Source organism: Diadema antillarum, unplaced genomic scaffold, assembly GCF_040938485.1.
Source record: "Diadema antillarum isolate AM-2024a unplaced genomic scaffold, OU_Dant_1.0 seq00000702_RagTag, whole genome shotgun sequence".
NCBI lineage: Eukaryota > Metazoa > Echinodermata > Echinoidea > Diadematoida > Diadematidae > Diadema > Diadema antillarum.
The window spans coordinates 668,109-689,523 of record NW_027271607.1 but is presented as its reverse complement, the minus strand read 5'-3'; the positions used below and the strand labels follow the sequence as shown (position 1 = coordinate 689,523).

The 21,415-nt window shown below is 37.5% G+C and overlaps 1 long non-coding RNA gene across 1 annotated transcript; it reads left to right on the top strand.

The window, feature by feature from the left end:
• Positions 1 to 456: 456 nt before the first annotated feature.
• On the top strand, positions 457 to 19,159 carry LOC139737736 (uncharacterized). Its single transcript, XR_011711400.1, has 4 exons — positions 457 to 629; positions 11,883 to 11,958; positions 15,355 to 15,536; positions 17,241 to 19,159. It is a non-coding gene; the product is annotated as an uncharacterized lncRNA (long non-coding RNA).
• The last annotated feature ends 2,256 nt before the right edge of the window (positions 19,160 to 21,415 follow it).

The window sequence follows — 21,415 nt, the reverse complement described above, 5'->3', positions numbered from 1 at the left end:
ACGAATATTACGCATACAGTACTTTAACAGCTAATAATAATGTAAAATGATGATCATCAACTTGGAAAACTTGCGCAATTGGGAGAGCAAGCCAGCCTGACCTTTCTCGTGGGTCAAAGTTCAAATTGCGGTCCTTCATATTTTATATATTTGATTGAAGTATGTGATACAGAATGATGGTCGTAATATTTCTCATTTTATACATTGCTTTCTTTTGTTCATCAATCCATTCACGGAACAACCATTCATGTGTCGACAAACGGGCTCTACTTTTTTATTTGTAATTGTCCTTGTCACTTTACGCTGACTCCCGGCCCTCCATCTTAGGTGATTGAAGCTAGAAATTAAGCTTTGGAACAAATGAAGCACGTAATAGTACCGGTATCATCTATTTTTAGATCGGAGTCATTGGCAAACAACGCAACGACCAACCAGTACTTTCCATTCCTACCACAACCGCGCCTTCTCTTCCTCACCCCATCCTCACATAAAAATATCGCGCACGTCCTTTGTTAAACAGACCCTTGGAAAACATGACGATATAAAAGCAGAAATCCTCTTCGCAGAGAGTCCATATTACTGGTGTGTTCAGTGGTTGCTGTTCCTTCTACAGAGAACTTGAGTTATAGGTGAGTGTTATCGTGAACATCTTGCTTTCTCTTCGTAAAGCCGTATCCACCGAATCAAATCCTTAAAACAGGACATTGCGACGTAAAAGTGATAGAATGATAATTCCAAAGCGATTAATTACTGATTAAGTTTAGCGTAAACCCGGAGAATAAAAAGAAATCGCTGTTGAACTGTAGATATACAGGGTGGCCCAAAAAGAACGGAACGCCTAAGCTCTTTAATATCAGCAATATCGTTGGAAATATGTCATCATGTTGCATACTATTAGAAAGGCCATTCTTTTTCCAATAGACTGACACCAAGTTCTTTAATTTCAGTGAATGCGTTACGATTTTAGGCTCATTTTTGTCAACCCTTGCAATTTTCAAAATGTGATCATTTTGCACTCTCAGAGATACAGAAACCAGTGAGAATTCGGCTTACCGTAGAATCAGTAGCGTTCGCAATGTGCGGAATGTGGGGCGGACAGTGTTATTGTCGTCAGGTCGTCTCATTCACAGTGGTAACCATGGTAACGGACAAAGACAGTCACATTCCACACACTGTGAACGTTACTGTCTCTATTACCCCGTTTATACTGCGAGCGGGTTTTCGAGCCGCCTTGAGGAGGTTCGAAAACCCGCTACGAAAAGCGGGCTCTCGTCTGTTTATAGACCGATTCAAGTGACCGTTCATGGAAGTGTGCCCTCTTAAGGCGACGCCATAACTGGGGGCCAAACAGGCTGGGTCGGCAAGCGCCCTGCGTGCGTAGCAAGGGTGCCAGCGCTAGCGGCAGCCAGTGCTTTTACCACCCGGCGCCAGCCGGCCAGCTAGCTATCTCTGGCGCTGGCAGCGATCGACGCATCTGGCTTTGTGACAACTAGAGTCTACATTTGTTTTTTCGCTAGCTAATTAAAAACAAATAAAATTAAACAACTTATACCGACTATGAGCGAATCAGGGTAGATGACATACGGCTGTAGCCAAAACTTGAATTTCAAGGTAAATATCGGTACGATCCGTGAATGTTTGTAGACTATTTCTTTGGCGATGACTTGGGTACTCGCGTGTAAAAGCCCCGTAGATTCTTTGTGGAAGAGAATAAAAACCGCTCGGGAGAATTATTGCTAGGCGCAGGCAGACGTCTTGCTAATAAGCCTAGGCTGTTGACAAGTTAACTGATAATTAAATACAAATAATGAATAAGAATCTTGAGCTAGATATGGCGCAATAAATTGCAAGCTATCAGTTAACTTAACCTTTTTAGGGCAGGCTAGGCTTTACTCGGGAGTGTCGGGCCAGCAGGGTACAATCTGTCTAACGTTAGATCTTGTCTAGAAATCTAGGCAAGAGTCCAGACTAGATCTAGACCTATTACAATTGACTTCTAGAACCCTACACGACGGTTGTCGATAACTTCAGGCAAGCCTAACTAAGCAAACCAAACGGAATATAAATCTAGGCGTTTCTAGGCCGTATATGCCTAAACTTACGTAACGACTACGTCGCCTGATGTCTACAACCAAAACTTCTACTGTTTTAGGTCTAAGTAACCTTGCATAACATCACGCTAACGCCTAATATCATAATCTACAAAAGTGATTTTTAAATCATACTTTCTTAGTATGATTATGAAACGGATGTTTGCGCCATCCATGGTTTAATATTTATAAGTATCACTTTATCAAAAGTCAAATTCAGAGTTCCAGGCCAAAATTGAATAGGCCTATGGTTAATTCAGTGCTGAAAATTGAAGAAGTGCAAACAATATAAGAATTTAGCGCATCTTGAAACATTTATTTAGCTGTAGTGTAGGCTGTAAAATGTTTGTCATAATAATAAAGTCTAGCCAGGAAGTGTATTCTAACTTTGGCGAGTAGGACACCAAGGATTTGTAAAAAATAAAATAACAAGGAAAAGTAGAAATTACGCGGTGCGTAATATATGTCCCCGCCGGAAGTGGCATTTTGTAGCAAAATGTGCAATACAGGTCAACAATCAAGGTCAAAGGTCAAAGAAGTCAAAGGTCAAAATTCTGTGTAGAAGTTTTGAAGCCCTCACCTAGTGCCATCACATGAAGCAAACAGAATCAAAATCGGGTTAGAAATGGCAAAGGAGTAGCATTTTGTAGCCAATGTACAATATAGGTAAAAATCAAGGTCAAAGGTCAAAGAAGTCAAAGGTCAAAATTCTGTGTAGAAGTTTTGAAGCCCTCACCTAGTGCCATCACATAAAGCAAACGGAATCGAAATCGGGTTAGAAATGGCGAAGGAGTAGCATTTTGTAACCAAAGTACAATATAGGTCAAAAATCAAGGTCAAAGGTCAAAGAAGTCAAAGGTCAAAATTCTGTGTAGAAGTTTTGAAGCCCTCACCTAGTGCCATCACATAAAGCAAACAGAATGGAAATCGGGTTAGAAATGGCGAAGGAGTAGCATTTTGTAGCAAAATGTACGCTATAGGTAAAAAATCAAGGTCAGAGGTCAAAGAAGTCAAAGGTCAAAACTCTGTGTAGAAGTTTTGAGGCCCTCACCTAGTGCCATCACATAAAGCAAACAGAATCGAAATCGGGTTAGAAATGGCGAAGGAGTAGCATTTTGTAGCAAAATGTAAACTATAGGTCAAAGGTCAAGGTCAAAGGTCACAACTGAAATTCTGTGTAGAAGTTTCAAAGCTCCCATGCAGTGCTATCATATAAAGCAAACAGAATCAAAATTGGCTCATAAATGACAGAGAAGAAGCAAATTGAAGATTTTGATCACACACGGACGCACACACGGACGCACGCACGGACGCACGGACGGACGGACGGACGGACGGACGGACACACGGACACACACACGTATGGAGCCCGTTTCATAGTCCCCTGCTCGAACTCGTTCGGCGGGGACAATAAACCAGTGAATTATCAAATTCTTTGATCTTTGATCTAACCTTGTCTTCTAAGATGAACAACATATTTTACGAATATGCAGTGATAACCTAATCAAATAAAGAATCTAGTAGACATAGTTTGTTTCGAAATCTGTGCATTTTTATACCGTTGTATTTCACTTAATTGTCTTAAATTTTGCCTTAATTTATCATGCGTCAGCGGTGTCTGAATTTCACACACTGCCGTGCAGCTTCCATTTCCATTTTTTCTGTTATTTGTGCACCCAACGACTGCACGATGTGTTTTCCTGATCCTTCCTTTGAAGCTTTCAAAGTAGATCAATATGTCTGAATCACTCAATTTGTCCAAAAGAAGGGCATTAAAAGCCGCTGAATGACTTTTACACAGTGAGTAAACAATCACAATATTAGCGCGGCGCCGGCGGTCGCCGGCCGCGGCGCAGCGGCCAGGCCCGGCTAACTATGCGCGATGGGTACACTAGGCTGCTAGCTGCAAGTGCGACTCGCTGGGTAGCTAGCTCGCGGAAGCCCCCGTTGGCCCCCAGTTATGGCGACCGTTATAGCGCCGCTAGCGGCGGTAGGTGAATAGGTCATCGAAATTGAATCGGTCTATACTGCGCGAGCGAAAGCAGGCCCGAGCGGGTCTTAGCATAGTCTGGGCTCCGTCCCCTTTTCCTTGGTGTGACCAAGAGAGGGCGCAAATTTTCTTATTGCGATAATCGAGAGACTGCGCGCCCAACGAAAAAGGGTCCGGGAAGAAAGTTTCAGTTTTACGACTTTCCGATCGGATTTTGACTGAACGCGATAAATCATACGCTCTGACAGGTCCCGCCCACAGAACTCTAGAGTTCTGTGGTCCCGCCCACCGAGAATGGTAGTAGTCTGTTGAGCCAGTCTCAGTAAATGGAATTCGCATCTATCTGATTTCGTATGTGATCTATATTAATGACATGTAGATTCATATATGTCACAAATTGGTTTCAGAGTATTCAATTCTTCTGCAGAAAAGATACAGTACCCTTTTCTTCACAGTAGGCCTAATACGAACACATGATACTGAATTTACTGCTGAATTTGGATTAGACTAGTCATCGACTGTTATAGGTATTACACAGTTCAGTACCTGTCTCCAGGGAGGCCTCTCACCTCCCCGCTTTCTCCCAACACCCTGCTGCATGCATGCATTGCATAATTATGTAACTTACCCGATATAAGTGTTTAGTTTGGCCATGGAGCTAAAAACGAATGGCGATCTACGATCGTTTATCTCTAGTACAGAATCTAGTGATTTCTCTGTAATGTTTTTTTTTTTCAACTTTGTACAAGAAAATAGGGCCCGACAGTAGCCATGACTGTTCGTATCATAATTAGAAATGTTCTTGATTTTGCGATCTTGTTTGTGCAGCAGGATTTGGTAAGAGAGAGCTATTTCAGTTGGCTGCACCGTGTCCGAGTGAATCCATAAACACTTTGAAGATCGAGGCACTGAGTCTAGATATCAAATTGTTCATGATATTATATCCAAATTGACTGGGTATAATACGACTGCAGTCGACTGTATATTGTACTAGTGGGCCAATCCTATAAGATGATGCCTTGAACTTCTGGAATCCTTTTTTTTTAGCCAAGTATAGGCCTAAACGTATAAAGTAGGTTTACAATTGGATTTCTATGTCTGGAGAACAATAATTCACAACACAACCACAATACTATCAGCATTAGCCTAAATACCACGCAATTTCAAATAAAAACATCCACAAATCTTTCTCAGTGTGGCTCTGACGATGAAATTACTAGTAATAAGTGATTTCATTGATGAAATATGTAGCCATCAAAGCTTTATGTGTTATAAAATATAACAGGTTAGAATACAAAAACACGCTTTGATTACGCGAGCATAAAAGGTTTACCGCGTTGAGCTTCTCAAGGAATAGTATTTTATCAGTTTTGATTAAAAAAACTAGTAAGCTGGTATTTTCTTCAGACCTAATTTACCAAAAGAAGATAAAGATATCACATGTTTGATGGAGAATTTACGTGGCAATTAAACCTACACGCTATTTATCCAAAAATTGAATAGGCATTGTTTTTCCGAAGGTTCGTTGATCTGAAAATAAGAGAAACTTTATCATTTTGAAGGTTTGATAGCCCCCCCCCCAAAAAAAAAAACAAAAACAAACAAAAACAAAAACAAAAACAAAGACAAACAAACAACAAACAAACAAGCAAACATCAAACAAACAAATGAAACAAGGTTCGTAAATCCACAAATTGAAAATTTGCACACTTTGTCTTATAACAAACAAGTTCGGAATTACTAAGCAATATCGTTTTAAATTAACGAACCTACGGGATTGCAAACTTTTTTTCTTAATTTTTCTTTTAGGGGCTATACAAACAAACGTTCGGAAGACCAATCCTTTAGTATTTTAAACGAACCTTATTTCGTTTTGGATTACCGAACCATCGTAAGAATAAACCCTGAAAATGAACCTCCAGAAAAACAAACTGTAACCAGAAATAAGAAATTTCTGACTCCAGAATTATTCAGCATTTAACAATCCCAGCGGATATTATACAATTCTGATATTCACCTTGCATTATAATGATGATGCCATGTAACCATCAGGAGGTAAACTATAATCATCGAGAAGGCGAGAGAGCCTCCTTGATAAACAGGCAAACTCCACAACACCATGCTGAAGGGCATAGATCGACACTTGCTTATGAATATATCGTAGTGCAAAATAAATTTATTGATTATTCATTTAAACTTTATGATACCACAGTCTCCGGGGTTCACCCCTCAGAACAATACGTATTTACATGATAACAACATGGTATGGACTCCTATAAAGTTTATCTAGCTGCCCTAGATTTTTAACCCTTCATTGTTGGACGATAATTAAAGATGTTCATTAACAGCATGATTAAAAGGAGAAATATCTGGTATTTCCAATGAAACATAATAGTATACGTTACCGTTAAGACAAATTGCAATATGTCGTGCCCCACATTGCGCATTATACTACAGATGTTCAATGCATATAAATGCAATTTTACTAATAGCTGGGCTCGAAAGTTACTCTGTGATGTGTAAATATTTGCTAAACCATTTACTTCTGGGTATTGCTTTCCAATAGGTGATCTTCAACCACACAGACAAGAGAAAGTCCACTCCCATTAAAAAAGAGAAGTAAAATGCATGTCTTTTCAACAGTATGGTTTTGCGGGAGGTAAATTGCTATAGTCATATCTTATTCAATTTTGCCCCCATCTGTTTGTTTTCTGTGTGTGTATCAACTATCATAGTATCAATGAGAATGACCTGTATTCCCTCCTGCATTCACATTGGTGAGAACCCATTAAAAAAAGTGTTCGCTTTCAAAGTCATAAGACAATTTGAGTCACTGTGTACCTGCGTCTGTGAAGCATTCTGCTTCTCATCATTACAATGTCATGCTGTATTATCATCCTTCGATCAACGCGGCTTACCATTAAGTTTGTTTCCTTTTGTTTTGTTTTTCTTTACTGCTATAGGTTAGCACTAACACCTTTTCATGGAAAATAGATGTGTGTAACCCTCCTGTTACTTCTAAATCCATTCAGTTAATAAGATTAAAAGAATTGGCATATTGTTATCGCCACGTATCAGCACATGCCGTGTGATAATAACGACGGGTATTGTTGTGATGGTTAAGTGTGCTATTAATTACAAGTACATAACTACAAACCCTTCTTTTAAGTTTTGTCTAATGAACATTGTTTCATTATCAGAAAAAAAATAGTGAGCAATAGTTTACTTTCGAATAAGCGAATTACCTTCGGAATAACAGACATAGCTTTCTGAATAAAGAACCTTTGGAAGAACGCGCCATTTTAACCAGCACCATATTTCCCACGAATATATAGCTGCACTATCAGCATTTTGGTAAAAGGACGCAAGGAATAACGTTGCTTTTACGTTTAGATGAAGTAGTTTGACTATGAAAGTTGTTACTATGAATAAATTCCCTTGAGCGTTTGAGTTTATAATTGGATGAATCCTGCGAGTTATGTTGGCCAGGGAGTGAGTTTTCGTAACGTATACGTTTCTCACCTGCACTTTTCCATGGAAATGAGATAATAAAGTTACTTTAATGTGTTCTATAGCGAGATATGGGAGGAGTTCCTTGCAGTTGAGCTATAAGGCTGTCATAATCCTTTAGGAGAAATCTCATGGCAGGGTATTATGTTTCGTTGAATCTTAAAATACCTTATGGAATTCGTCAGTGAAATCCGTCTGTATATGACTCGATCTATATATAAAAAAAAACAATAACAAAAACACGAACCTCTTCGTTATCCTACCCGCAGGCGCAATCCAATGAATTTCACTTGCCTTTGTTGACCATGACAATTTTTTAATTCCTATCTACAATCAGGCTTTTAAAGGACAAGTTCACCTTCATAAACATAAGGATTGAGAGAATGTAGCAATATTAGCAGAACACATCATTGAAAATTTGAGGAAAATCGGACAATCCGTTCAAAAGTTATGAATTTTTGAAGTTTTAATGCAGTAACCACTGGATGAGAAGACTACTGCATTGTATGAATAACTTAGATGTCACATGCGTACAACAATATAAGGAAAATACAAAGAGAATTTCACAAAATTTCAGCTTTTGAAAAAAGTACACATTCCCTTGACTCGTTACCGACATGATGTTAGGGGTAATATCATTCCCCCTGCCTTTAGAAAGAGGCAAGTCAAGTGCTCTTTTATTATGCGAAAAAAAGTGAAAATATGTTGAATTTTCTTTACATTTTCTTTATACTGTTGTATGCATATTATGACTCACAAGCTGTAGTAGTCTCCTCATCCAGCGGTTCCAACACAAAAATTTTAAAAATTCATAACTTTTGCATCGATTGTCCAATTTTCCTCAAACTTTCACTGATGTGTTCTACTAATATTGCTGCATTCTCTCAATCCTTACGTTTATGAAGGTGAACTTGTCCTTTAAAGACAGAAATCTATTCGGGCACGATCGACTATTGAATCTGGTTCCTACGTTTGATATTTTGTAATGATAATGATTATAATATTTTTTTTTTTTTTTTTTTTTGGGGGGGGGGGGGGGTCTGGTTTTTAATATCTTTGCTAGAGTTGCTTTACCAAAAATATGACTTCTGTGACACGGGATCAGAAGTCATGTATGTGAAGATCGTGCATATTTTAGCGGATATAGTGGGATTGACCCTTTTACCGATGTCATTCTGTTATTCTCGGAGGAATCAATCTAAAATAAAGTCTGTAATCTGAAATAAGCCTATGGTAGTATAATGTCCAATGAAACATTTTTTTTTTCATCGTATTATAAATCGTGGTATATACACTTAATACACCTCCCCTATTTGGATGGAGGCTACGTTTCGACTTTCATGAAAAGACTTCTCTCTCATAAGACACACAGACTTTACTTCTCTTGTATACATAAATAGCTACATAATTGTGAGAGTCTTTGGAATTTCCTTGATTTTATGTAAAGACTTTTGTATGATGACTTCGTGAAATCATGGAATGGGCAGCTTGTCTCTCATCATGCATAAAGAAAGCACGTAGGCCTACATAGTGCAGTATGATGAGCTGGCGGTCGAAGTAGTGGGCTCAACTTCAGAACAAAACCCCCTATTTTGGTGGACATGCTGTAGTGTAGTCATGGAGCTAGTAGCTCCAGGGAGGTGGAAGAAATTTCTTCCACCTCCCTGGTAGCTCCATGGTGTAGTGGAGGTGGGCAGCACTACCACACACACTACCAGCAGGAGTGCAATCAGCTGGTATTCTCATTAACTATAGTAAAACTGTCTGATTGACTGCGAGTCATGAATATTCATGACCACTCTGGCGTGAACTCTTGACCCTGCTCGACCCGGCGAAAGTATTTTACTGGACTCTTTTTTCTCGGGTATCGCAATCCTCGGGTTTCACGCCGTCATACGGCTTGTCGCGTACAATCACGGCTACGAGTAAAAAGAGTCCAGAAGCTAGACTAGTCTTAGCAGGGTCACGGCTTCCGTTCCTATGGTAACCGAATTCCCCTCCGATAACCGGCGCGCGCTTTCGTGGCATCACTTTCGCGCGGAAACGTGACTGCTGAGCGCGAATTTAGAACAACGTGGGTTCACGATCCGGTGCAGTTGCTTGTTTACATCATGAACGCGCGATAACCTCCAGTGATAACTTCCGGGTCGGCAAAAAAACGGCTTTTCGAACCCCCTAGCGTTTATACTGCTGTCGAGCCTCCTCGAGCCTGCTATAGCGGGTTCTGAAACCTCCCCCCGTAGGAGGTTTCAGAACCCGACCGGACCCGACCCGACCGGATCGCCTTTTCTGAATTCTGTCTGTTTATACTGAGCTGAAAGCCTGCTCGAAGCGGCTACAGGGGGTTTCAGAACCCGCTTTTTCCTTAGTATAAACGGGGTATATGACAAGCTGAATTCTCGCTGATTTCGGTGTCTCTGAGAGTGCAAAATGATCACATTTTGAAAATTGCAAGGGTTGACAAAAATGGTCCTAAAACCATGATGCATTAACCAAAATTAAAGAACTTGGTGTCATTCTTTTGGAAAAAGAATGGCCTTTCCAATAGTATACAAAATAATGATGTATTAGGAACAATATTGCTATAATCAAAAATCTTAGGTGTTCCGTTCTTTTTGGGCCACCCTGTATAATATTTTAACCTTTTAGACACGAACTTACTTCATTTTATTTTCAGCTTCGAGCGACATTTGTCAATGAATTCATTATAGAATTAATAGTTTCATTGCTAACAGGAGGCATTTTCTTTTTAAAAGTAGTTAGGAAAAAAATATGATTAGGGTACTTACAGTTGGAATAGGAAAGGAAATAAGCCCTGTTGCGCAGGCCCTGCTATAAAAGCTAACTAACAAGAAAGTTGATAAAGAGAATTTGGTAGTTCGTGTGAAAATGACAATACAAGAATTACAAGTTCTCTGTCATTTCTTAGTAGTGTCGATAATGAATTATGATAGCAAGAAAATATCTATTTGGTTTGTAATAGAATATGCAAATGTATTTGCATCTTATATGACAAAATATTTCCATAACATTTTGCCTATGATTTATCATGCCATTATATCAAGTCAACTGTGTGTGTTTAAGGGTGGGGTGGGATGGAGGTGCTGCATAATCATTTGGTTCATGATGTTACCTTAAGACTACTTCTAACAAATGACAGTAAACTTTAGCCTAAAATTGTCTATCAAATACTCTGAACTTTAAAACGTATGAAAATTCCTTATTGACGCGGACGTTCGTGTCGAAGAAAATTCGGAAAGGGTCAAAAGTGAAACGCTTCTCCTATAGAGGTTGGTTTCAACGTGAAAACCAGGGTATACCGACTTTTACATTGCTGCACCGTGGCATTGTACATTCTTTCATAGTTTTGCTGCACTATGGCATTGTACATGCTTGCATAGTTTTGAATGTTTTTGAAATTATATTATCTGCGCCTATATTATTTTTTGCGTGTTGTGAATTTCCACTTTTTAATGTGTTCTATCTGTATCCTTCAGAGAAACAAATTATCAATGGTACATAGGCCTATTTCAAGGAATTGTGTGCCATTTTTGTAAACGGTCACGTCTTGTCACCAACCCCACTAAGTGATTAATGACATAGCTATAAGCATGGGGTCGAGACTCCGAATCTGCTGGCAAGTGATTCAATCCAGCAGCTATTATAGAAAGTGCAGCTACAGCTTAGCGAGGCAGAGGTGCGTGCGGCCCAACTGTCCGGACGGCGCAAGTGGCCTCGAGCCAGGAAACGTAACATTGGCCGGTGAAACTGCATATTACCCACAAGATCATTGTCTAACATGTTCCAGCCTGCGTCATCCACTTTGCCATGACCAGTGTGAAATTTCTCCCGGCAATCATCACTGTGACTTGGGCTAATTTTTGCAAGCCCAGACAACATGTTTCAAGGAAGCCTAGGCCAATCCATCATTGATTTGGCGTTCGAGATAATTCAGATAAACAGGTTGATTTACCTGATATCTATCAATTATTGGTTGAGATACACAAAAACAGACATTTGCCGTAAAAACACACATAAAATAACTTATTTGTACGACTCTGATAACAAACAATGCAGCCTCCCTAACGGATTCTTGGTGCATGAGCTTATAAGACAGCAGATACATTGTAGGTTTCATGGGGATGTTTCGCTTTATCCCGTGTTCCTCTTTGCCCTAGGGTCGCTATAAAGTAGGTCTCAAATCCGCCTGGTTCGGTCGTAAAATGTGCTTCATATAATATCAAACATTTGCAACGGTATTCTATCATAATATGTTTTCATTCCCAATGTAGGTATCGTCTTTACTCGTGCAGGAGAAAGGAACAGACATGAGGTGCCATTTTGTAGTTGCTGCCATCGTGTGCCTAGGTGAGTTGTGATTATGTTGTTTTCTCTTTGATAAAATTACAAATAAACAGTCTAGTGTGCTCATGCCTGGAGATTGATGTACACTCATGTTCTTGAGCTTAGCTTGTCTATTATCTACGTGGTATTCGGGTGAAAGAAACGATATCATTAGCAGCTGATTAGAAACATTGAAACAGTTACTGTAGCTTCAATCTATTGATCAGTCCAGCATGTATTTGTGCAAAAAAAAAGAAAGAAAAAGAATATGATCTCAGTCTTTTGTTAAAGTGAAGGTGTACATAAGTTTTTCAAATTAAATACAATATATACAGCAACACTAAATTCTCAGAATGGTACAAGTTATATCAATGTTAGGCAAAAAAAAAAATGAAATGAATGGATTAGGACGTTACAGAATTGTATATTTCATATGCTTTCAAGAAACAGAAATATTGGTAACAAAGTCTTACAATATGCAAAATACCTGCGCGGTGATTACGTCATCACCTCTCTACTTCCCTTCGGTTTACGCTTTAAATCTCTCTCTCTCTCTCTCTCTCCCTCCCGCCTCCCCGCCCCTCTCTCTCTATCTATCAATATAAACTATGTCCACCCAACTCAGAACCCATAAAAAGCAGGCCAAAATGAAGTTAAACTTTTCTACATAGTTAAAAAAGAGAAGTGAAGAACTTGAAAGCAAGAAATTATTAAGCAGAGGGGTGAAGATTGAGGCACGAGTCTTCTTAATATTTGTCTCCCTCTGTCGCAGGTGCTGATCTGCACTTGGTTTTTACCGACATGTTTGTTAAAAATGTATATCAGCGGTTGCTATCTTACAGATTTTATTGATATAAGGAGAAACGAAGATTTAAAGATTATGATCACTCCGATTCACTATCAATGAAAATGTTGACTGTTTTCCCTGTGACAGCATCGTCTGCCCGGAAAATAAGTCCATTAAAAATGTTAAAATTTTGATTTCAGTTTTGTTTTAAGTCATCAAATCTGTAATTAGATTTCATAATATAAGATATAAATCCAAAGGTTTGTTCATCTCAAGACCAGTTTTAAAGTTTATATATATATATGTATATATATATATATATATATATATATATATATATAGAAACGTAATAAGAAAATTGGTCTGCTCGGCATCTTGATGATAATAAGTTAACGAATCAGTAGAAGAAGAACGCCGTAAAACGATAACAATGATCAGACGTGTCTTCATGTCTGTTTCAGAAACGGGTTTGATTAAGATCTTTTGTCACACCATGGGCACTGATGAAGAGTGTGACCTTGCCTTTCAGTATTTGAGAGCTATGCTCCGTTCTTTTAAAATCTGAAAGATCTAGGATTTATTATTTTTTACGGCGTTCTTCTTCTACTGATTCGTTAACTATATATATGTATATATATATATATGAAGAGTTTGTTTGCAAAAACCGATAAGTCCATTTTTTGAAGATTTTGAAGTACAGTCTCTGTCATAAAGTACAAAATAATACCTTTAAAATGATATATTGGTTACTACATATAAAGGTACATTTTTGAAGTTATGGTCAAAAGAAGCAAAAATTTTCTTATTATTTTCTTTATTTTTCTTGACCTTTAATCGGAAATATCTCCATTTGACAAATATGGACTTATCGGTTTTTGGAAACAAACTCTTCATATATATATATATATATATATAAACAAAAAATTGAAAACTGACCAGAAACAGATACTATATATATATATATATATATATATATATATAGTGTGTGTATTTGTGCCACACACACACACACACAAACAAATTAACCTGACATAAACCCAAAGGATGAAAATCAACTTTGGAATGAATGCGAGGGATCACTGAAGCAATGCAGCTTTTTTTTTTTTGTAATATATTTTGAAACCAAGAAGTGAATACTTACCAGAAACAAATTCATAATAAATAGTGGAAACTTTGAGCAAAGAAAATGGGTTTTCATCGGGATTCGAACCCTAGCCTCCGGATTACTAGACCGGTGCTCTACCGACTGAGCTATTGAAAGCCCTAGTTCGGTGTTCACACTAACATGTGTGTGTGGCGCACATACACACACTATAGCTTCTGACCACACGAGCAAAGTGAGTTACGGGTTTGGGAAGAAACAACGAACTAGGGCTTTCAATAGCTCAGTCGGTAGAGCACCGGTCTAGTAATCCGGAGGTCTCGGTTTCGAATCCCGATGAAAACTCATTTTCTTCGCTCACGGTATATGTATATATATATATTTATATATATATACAATATATATATATATATATATATATATATATATATATATATATATATATATATTATATATGTATTGCGAGCAGATCTTGATTTTCCTACACGGATAACTCGAACATCTGCCTGTCTACTGAACAATATACAAATTACTAAATAATGATATTATTCCCATACAGTAACAAATATTTCCACAATGACCATATCTTTTCCGGTTCTGCTCATGTTAAAAAGCTATTCATTATGTGAACAACGACAGACGGTTGATTACTTGATTTAACTACATCTATGAAACCTTTTTTTTTAAATATAATAATCGATAATAAAATATACAACGGGATTTTTTTCTTCTAAAAGATTACAAAATGTTTGTAATCATACACAATGATTATGATATGAGCATTTTCATTTATTCATGTCGGTTGAAGAATATTGTAAAGTTTGCTCACCATAAATCAGTATCGCCTTATAAACGAATACGAGTATAAATCCATGATTAGAAAATAATCTACTAAACTTTTGTCATTAAAAAATGAATTAGAAGTACATATGATTTGCAATTTCCTAGTTTTAGCTTCATGTCGAAAGGATACCGACAGCTATCTCGTAATCATTATGGAAACATAAAGCTATAAGAGATATCTTGACAGGAATTTCAAAGAAGTAAACAAAATTTAAGATCAACTTTTTGGCTAAAAAAGAGAAATAGATGAAAATTTATTTTCCCTTTGACCTTAAGAAATCAACGTAACCATCTACGATAATCTGTCAATTAACATTTTCTTACGTATTTCAAACTGCAAGATTAATATGACGACATAGGGCCTAAACAATGAAAAAACAGTTTCCAGTTTCAGAAACAAATATAATTCATTTTAAAATTATCTAAAAACGCTAGACAACAAACTGAGTATTCAAATCCTATCAAACACAGAATGAATTAGTAACTATTTTTTTTTTTGGTATTGATGATATGAATATCAAGATAACAAAGTATGTCATTTCTCTGACTATGTGATCGTCCACTTCTTGGTGTGACTTCCAGAGCAAACTGAAATTTAATTGGAATTGCTTTTATTTTCTTTAACCGAGTGAATATAATGTTATGAAAACCAAGTATTAAATATCAAACATTTTTGTTTATCTTATAGTGCACGTCAGAACAGCAGTGAGTGAAGAGTGTTACAGCTGTTCGTGGGTTGGTGGAATAGGCAATCCTGGATCTCACTGTTACAGCTGTTCGTGGGTTGGTGGAATAGGCAATCCTGGATGTGCAGACCCGTTCAATTCTACCGGAGTTAGCACGCCCGACACATGCACCGCTGGGTGTTTGGTAAAGTATCTACCACGGCTTCCCGACGTTTTATAGCAAATAGTTAGCGTGAAACCTTGCAAGGGAGATTTAAAGGAAACCAAAACCCAAAGAGCAATGAGGATTGAGTGAAAGCAGCAACATTAGTACATGTAGAACACACCAGTGAAAGTTTGAGGAAAATCGGACAATCGATGCAAAAGTTATCAATTTAGAAAATTTTGGTGTTGTGATCACTGGATAAAGAGACTAATAGAGTTCATGACGTCATATGTGGACAACAATGTAAAGAAAATACATGTATAAAAAGAATTCCACAAAACCTGATACTGACATAAGGGTAGTAATTATTCACCCTGCTTTCTGAAAGCGGTCAGTTAAGTGCACTTTCATTACGCTAGAAAAGTGAAAGCATGTTGAATTTTCTAGTGTTCACAGTATTAGAATGACTACTCTCTAATGTCCAACATGATTGTCATTGAGAAAGGTTCGCCCTTATATCACTGGTTTGGAAAGAGAGTAAAAATCCTCCTTCTCTTAACATTCATTAATGTTGATTAACACAAAGGCCCGAACTAGGGAAAAAAGGAAACACACTAACAAACACAGAAATACAAACCAAAGGACACTTCCCATTCATGCTCCAAGTAATAACTTAATTATCTTCCTTCGTGCACAGTAAATAATGTTATTCTTAACTAAACGCCAGCGGTTTAGGAGCCCGCAGGGGCGGATCCAGGAATTCCGTACAGGGGAGGCGTCTTTACAAAATTAAAGGGGGCGCACGTGCCCCCAAAGTTTTCTTTTTATTTCTTTTTTTAACAACAAATTAGAGGGAGCGCGCCCCCAGTGTGCCCCCCCCCCCCCCCCCATCCGCCACTGGCCCGTTTGATGATTATATATACAGTATAGTGCTTCTCATCGAGCGCTTTTTACTGATCAGAACGCTGTTACAATAAAAAGCAATAAACGTATACCTTGATTATAGAGGGAAAAGTTTGACTTTGAGTTTCTTTTTAAAAGCCTCTTCTCTCTATATAAACATAGAATTGTTGGGGTAGAGTGTTCCATATAAAGATTTCAGCATACGGGAGTGTGCGTTCAACTGCTTTAGTATTTGCTCATGGGACTTGTCGTTTTCTGAATTTTTAGAGACTGTAGGAGTAATACAGCTGTAATAGTTTCCAAATGGGAAAGGACGATTGTGGAGCAGTATTAACTTATGCACTTGTAAACCCAAAGAACTAGTTTGTAGTCAATACGCTCTTATGATAATGTGAGTACATTGCTTTTTAAAGGGAGCACTGTTATAGGCATTCTTTTTTAATAGTAAAAAGCATAAGATGATCCGCTCAAGACTGAACTTTTTGGCATTACTATTATTTTTGCCAGCAGAAAATGTCCATAATCAAGCCTGCTCAAAGAGAGCGCACTGCATTGTGACATACATCTTCTGTAGACACCTCACATGAGATATGTTTGTCACTTGGAGATTTGCCATCTTGCACAATCTACGTGATCTTACCTTGACAACTATAGCATCTGGACAAAATAAACATCCATATCTTTATTCGTTAACTTTTTTTAAAGTGGTTGATACAAAGGCTCAAATCTCTTGTTTTTACGTTATTGCTCGATTTTATTAACAACCTGTCTATCCCTCACTCCTTTTATCTCTCTCGTTCTCTCCTCTCCTTTCTCTTTTTCCATCATCCCGTATTACAGAAGACAATCGCAATTAATACTGCGACTAACTCGGTGACCACCGCAACTCGAGCCTGTCGGACTGCCTTACAGCCGTGCAATAGCGAATGTGTTAGTGTTGGTAACGTAAGAACATGTACTTCCTGCTGCACGGGGAATCTGTGCAACGGAGGGAGTGCTCTTTCCGCAAGCTCTGTTGCCATTGCTATCGGCGCAATCGTGACTGCTGTGTTGATGCACTGCGAAAAGTGAGTGCGCAAATCACTATAAGCTGCAGCATGTAGGCCTATTTAATGCTTTTAATTACTTCAACAATTATAGGCCTATCATAACACTTTTATCTTTTTCCGATTACTTTGAGTTGCACTGTGTTTAGCTCTCTACCATCACTTCAGTCATGATTAATTCACATGCGAAATCCGTGACGATATCAGTTCAGAGTGTAGGTGTGACATAATTTTAGGGGCCTACTTAACAGTCTTTACATGCATGGTGAAGAGTTGGTTTAGTTTTCACTGGTATAATAATACTACGTTGATCAAAACGTTTGATTTAATGATATATATAGATATAGATGAGCAAAGTGAGCATGCAGTGACCGTAAGCTGCAGCATGTAGATCTATATCAATGATTTTAATTACTTTTGAATTTAACATTTAAACCCATCATTACACTTTCGAATATTTTACTACCTTGCGTACTACTGTATTTAGCTCTCTACCTGTACTACAGTCACGACTGATTCACATGCGAAATCCGTGATAATTTCAGTCCGTGCACTTGAAGAGTTTGTTCGCAAAAACCGATAAGTCCATATTTGCCAAATGGAGATATTTGCGATTAAAGGTCAAGAAAAATAGAGAGAATGATAAGAAATTTTTTGCTTCTTTTGACCATAACTTCAAAAATGTACCTTTATATGTGGTGACCAATATTTTAAAAGGTATTATTTTGTACTTAATGACAGAGACCGTCACTCAAAATCTTCAAAAATGGACTTATCGGTTTTTGCAAACAAACTCTTCACTATTAACCAGAGCCAGTATAGGTGAGACATATTACATGGGCCTACATTCATTATGTAATGCATGGTGAAGAGTTGGTTTAGTTTTCACTCGTATAATGATACTATGTTGGGAAAGACGTCGGATGTAAGAATAGATGCATCAGATGTTTTTTTTTTTAAATAAACGCATTGATATACTACAGCAAATATGTGAATCTAAAGATAGAATATGTAGTCACCTTACTTATGAAAGTTTGTGATAACTTCTATTCCTGCCCCAACGGCGGTGGTATTAATAGACATGTTAAGTATCTTTATATACGCTGGCAAACCTGTTTTGACCAGTTCTACGTACGGGCAATCTTTCAACATGCCCGATAACAAATCGAGAGTACGTCTGAATAAATTTGTTTCTATTGTGTGTGTCCGTGAGTTCATCAATCGACGAATCAAGATAATATGTTCCCCCTGAAATTATCATGTTATTGTACTTGAACTTACGCCCTCTACTCAAAGTAGATATTGCTTTACTGGCACGGCCAGTCAGTATGTCCGCCATTACTTACACTCAATGTTCTGACCTCGTTCTCGTCATACAGATAAGTCGCTACAATACAATCGAAATGCAGTGTGTATTTTGCTTATATTCCACATTGAAATGAAAAAGAAAAAAAACATATAGAGGACAGGATGGTAAGGCTATAAAGAAGAAATCCCTAAAAAATAAATTCTTTTTCATGATAAATGTAATATGTAGTACGAACGCGTAGAAGATTTTCATGTCTGTCCTAAATACTTTCCTGGAAAATATTTGTTTATAGAACCATTAGTTGTTTGGAGTTTTTTTTGTGTGTTGTTTGTTTTTGCATACAGTGTACTTGTTTTTGAACAATGAAAATGAATTTGCATAACGCATACTAAGAAAGATAAGAGGCTAAGCATTGTAACAATATCTTCTGAAATAAATTTTCACTTTGTTATCCTTATACGGGTGGAGGTTTGTTTTGATTTTTGCTTGGTAACTTCATCGTCTTTCTATTACTTTATGATGTACAGTTTGTTTAGTATACTATCACCATTAATTTGATGTCACATTGGAGATGAATCTGAAATGTCTGCTACACGCTATCAAAAAATCAAATACCTCCTGTTGTGCTGTTCAGATAAATTTATACTATTCAGCTGACGGTCTAAAGGGATGGTATAGTGCTGGTGAAGGTGAGGATTCAGCTCTAACTTTTTGCAAGATACTGGATACCACCTTGTGAAATGTTAACAAATATACAATTCCAAGAGGAATTCAAAGTTGGTTTTTTTTTTTTTTTTACGGAAATTGGTTTCAAAATGGGTGAGATGTTCAAAAACAAAGTGTAACAAAGCGATCTTCATAAGGTGGATCCCACTTATAAGATTGCTTTCGTTTGGATATCTCAGCCATTTCAAAACCAATTTTCATTATTTACGCTTGAATTCCTCTTAGAATACGCTCTTCCATATTTCATAAGAGGTTTCTCATTAATGAAAGAAGAATATTATTCATAGGGGTGATGGTTCAGGTGTGAGTTTCTTAAGTTTGTTTCCCTCAACAAATCAAATTTGTTAAGATCGCAACTGCTGATCTGTAAATCAGCAGTTGAAAAAAATCATCACAAAAAACGGAAACCTGTGGGTATTTCATGAAACGCTTCTGGTCTGATATTTTTCTGACAAACTGTTACAAGCTACTAAAATCCTTGCATCTGACTGGCTGAGAGCAAATTTTTCCGACAAATTTGTCGGACAAAATGCTTCATGAAATGCCCCCCCCCCCCCCCAGTCCCATCTCAAACGAAACTGTATCATCCCTTTAAACGTATAATCATAAAAAGAGAAATAACGAATACACACTGAAACACTCAAGGAAACACAGTGAGAAGAATTCACATGCAGACAATGGCAGAGGAGAGAAAAAAAATGTAATAAAATCATGCCAAGCATAGATGCCTAAATTAACTATTATGCTTGTTTTACGTTTTATAGTAACTATGAGATGAAGGCAACAAAGAGCTTCGGAGATGGAAGACATCCATGTAGACAGAAATGAGACACACACATAAAATCACACACACACTAACTCACAAGGTTAAATATTCTATAGTCACTTGACACCTTGTTATAATGAATTATCAATCAATCAATCAATCAATCAATCAATCAATCAATCAATCAAGCATGTGCAATTCAGTTGTGCTTTATTTGCATCCAACGAAAGGTAATACAGATGCAATGTGTACATTTTTCATACTTTTTTGGCAAAACAATGTTCATATTATTATTATCATCATTATTTTCTTAACATTTTATTAATCATATTGTAAACAATTTGTAAAAAATATAACACACACATTATCTATATATATATATATATATATATATGCATACATATCATATACATACACGCATAAATTGTCTAGAGAGGGAATGAAACCCAAATAATCAAGTTAATAAAGTGGGGCCAAAGAACACCATAAAGTTCGCGTGAACACCGATAGTTTGTTCACTTCATGAGATAAGACAATGGCCGAATAGATATAAAGTATACAGATAAGATTTCTAGAATGATTTTGTCATAGATAACCTCTGCTTGACCTGAAAATATGGAAGCTAAAATTTAGAAAAGTATTGATTGCTCATTGCTCGCGTTGAACGTAGTGCAGTAAAAACAAACAAACATACATACAAAAACAACTCCAATATTTAAAGGAAATAACATGGTCCGACCTTGCCTTGCTCCATACGATGTAATGCAATCATTGAAATAATTTTACACCATGCAATTAGGTATGATATATAAGTACACGTAATAAAGAAAGTGCAATTTCGACGAACTTATTTCGACAAAATTTCGATTTCTGGCCACCATTGACAAGTAGTCAGCGACCAAATCCCCCAATTTTTGATCACCGAGCGGATGCCGACCGGTTGCCCGCCGGTTTCTCACCGCTTGCAAAGAATTCGACGATGGTTTGCAAGCGGTAGAAGAGCGCTTTGCGAACGTTTTGCGATAAAAAAAATCCCCTGATGATGAATAGACAACTACCGGCAGAAAGGTTTGCAATTAGTCGGCAACTATTTTTGCGGTTCTGTTTTGTTAATTGTCCAAATATAATGAAGTCAAAATGAAATGCTGTAAGGGAATATATATGGTTT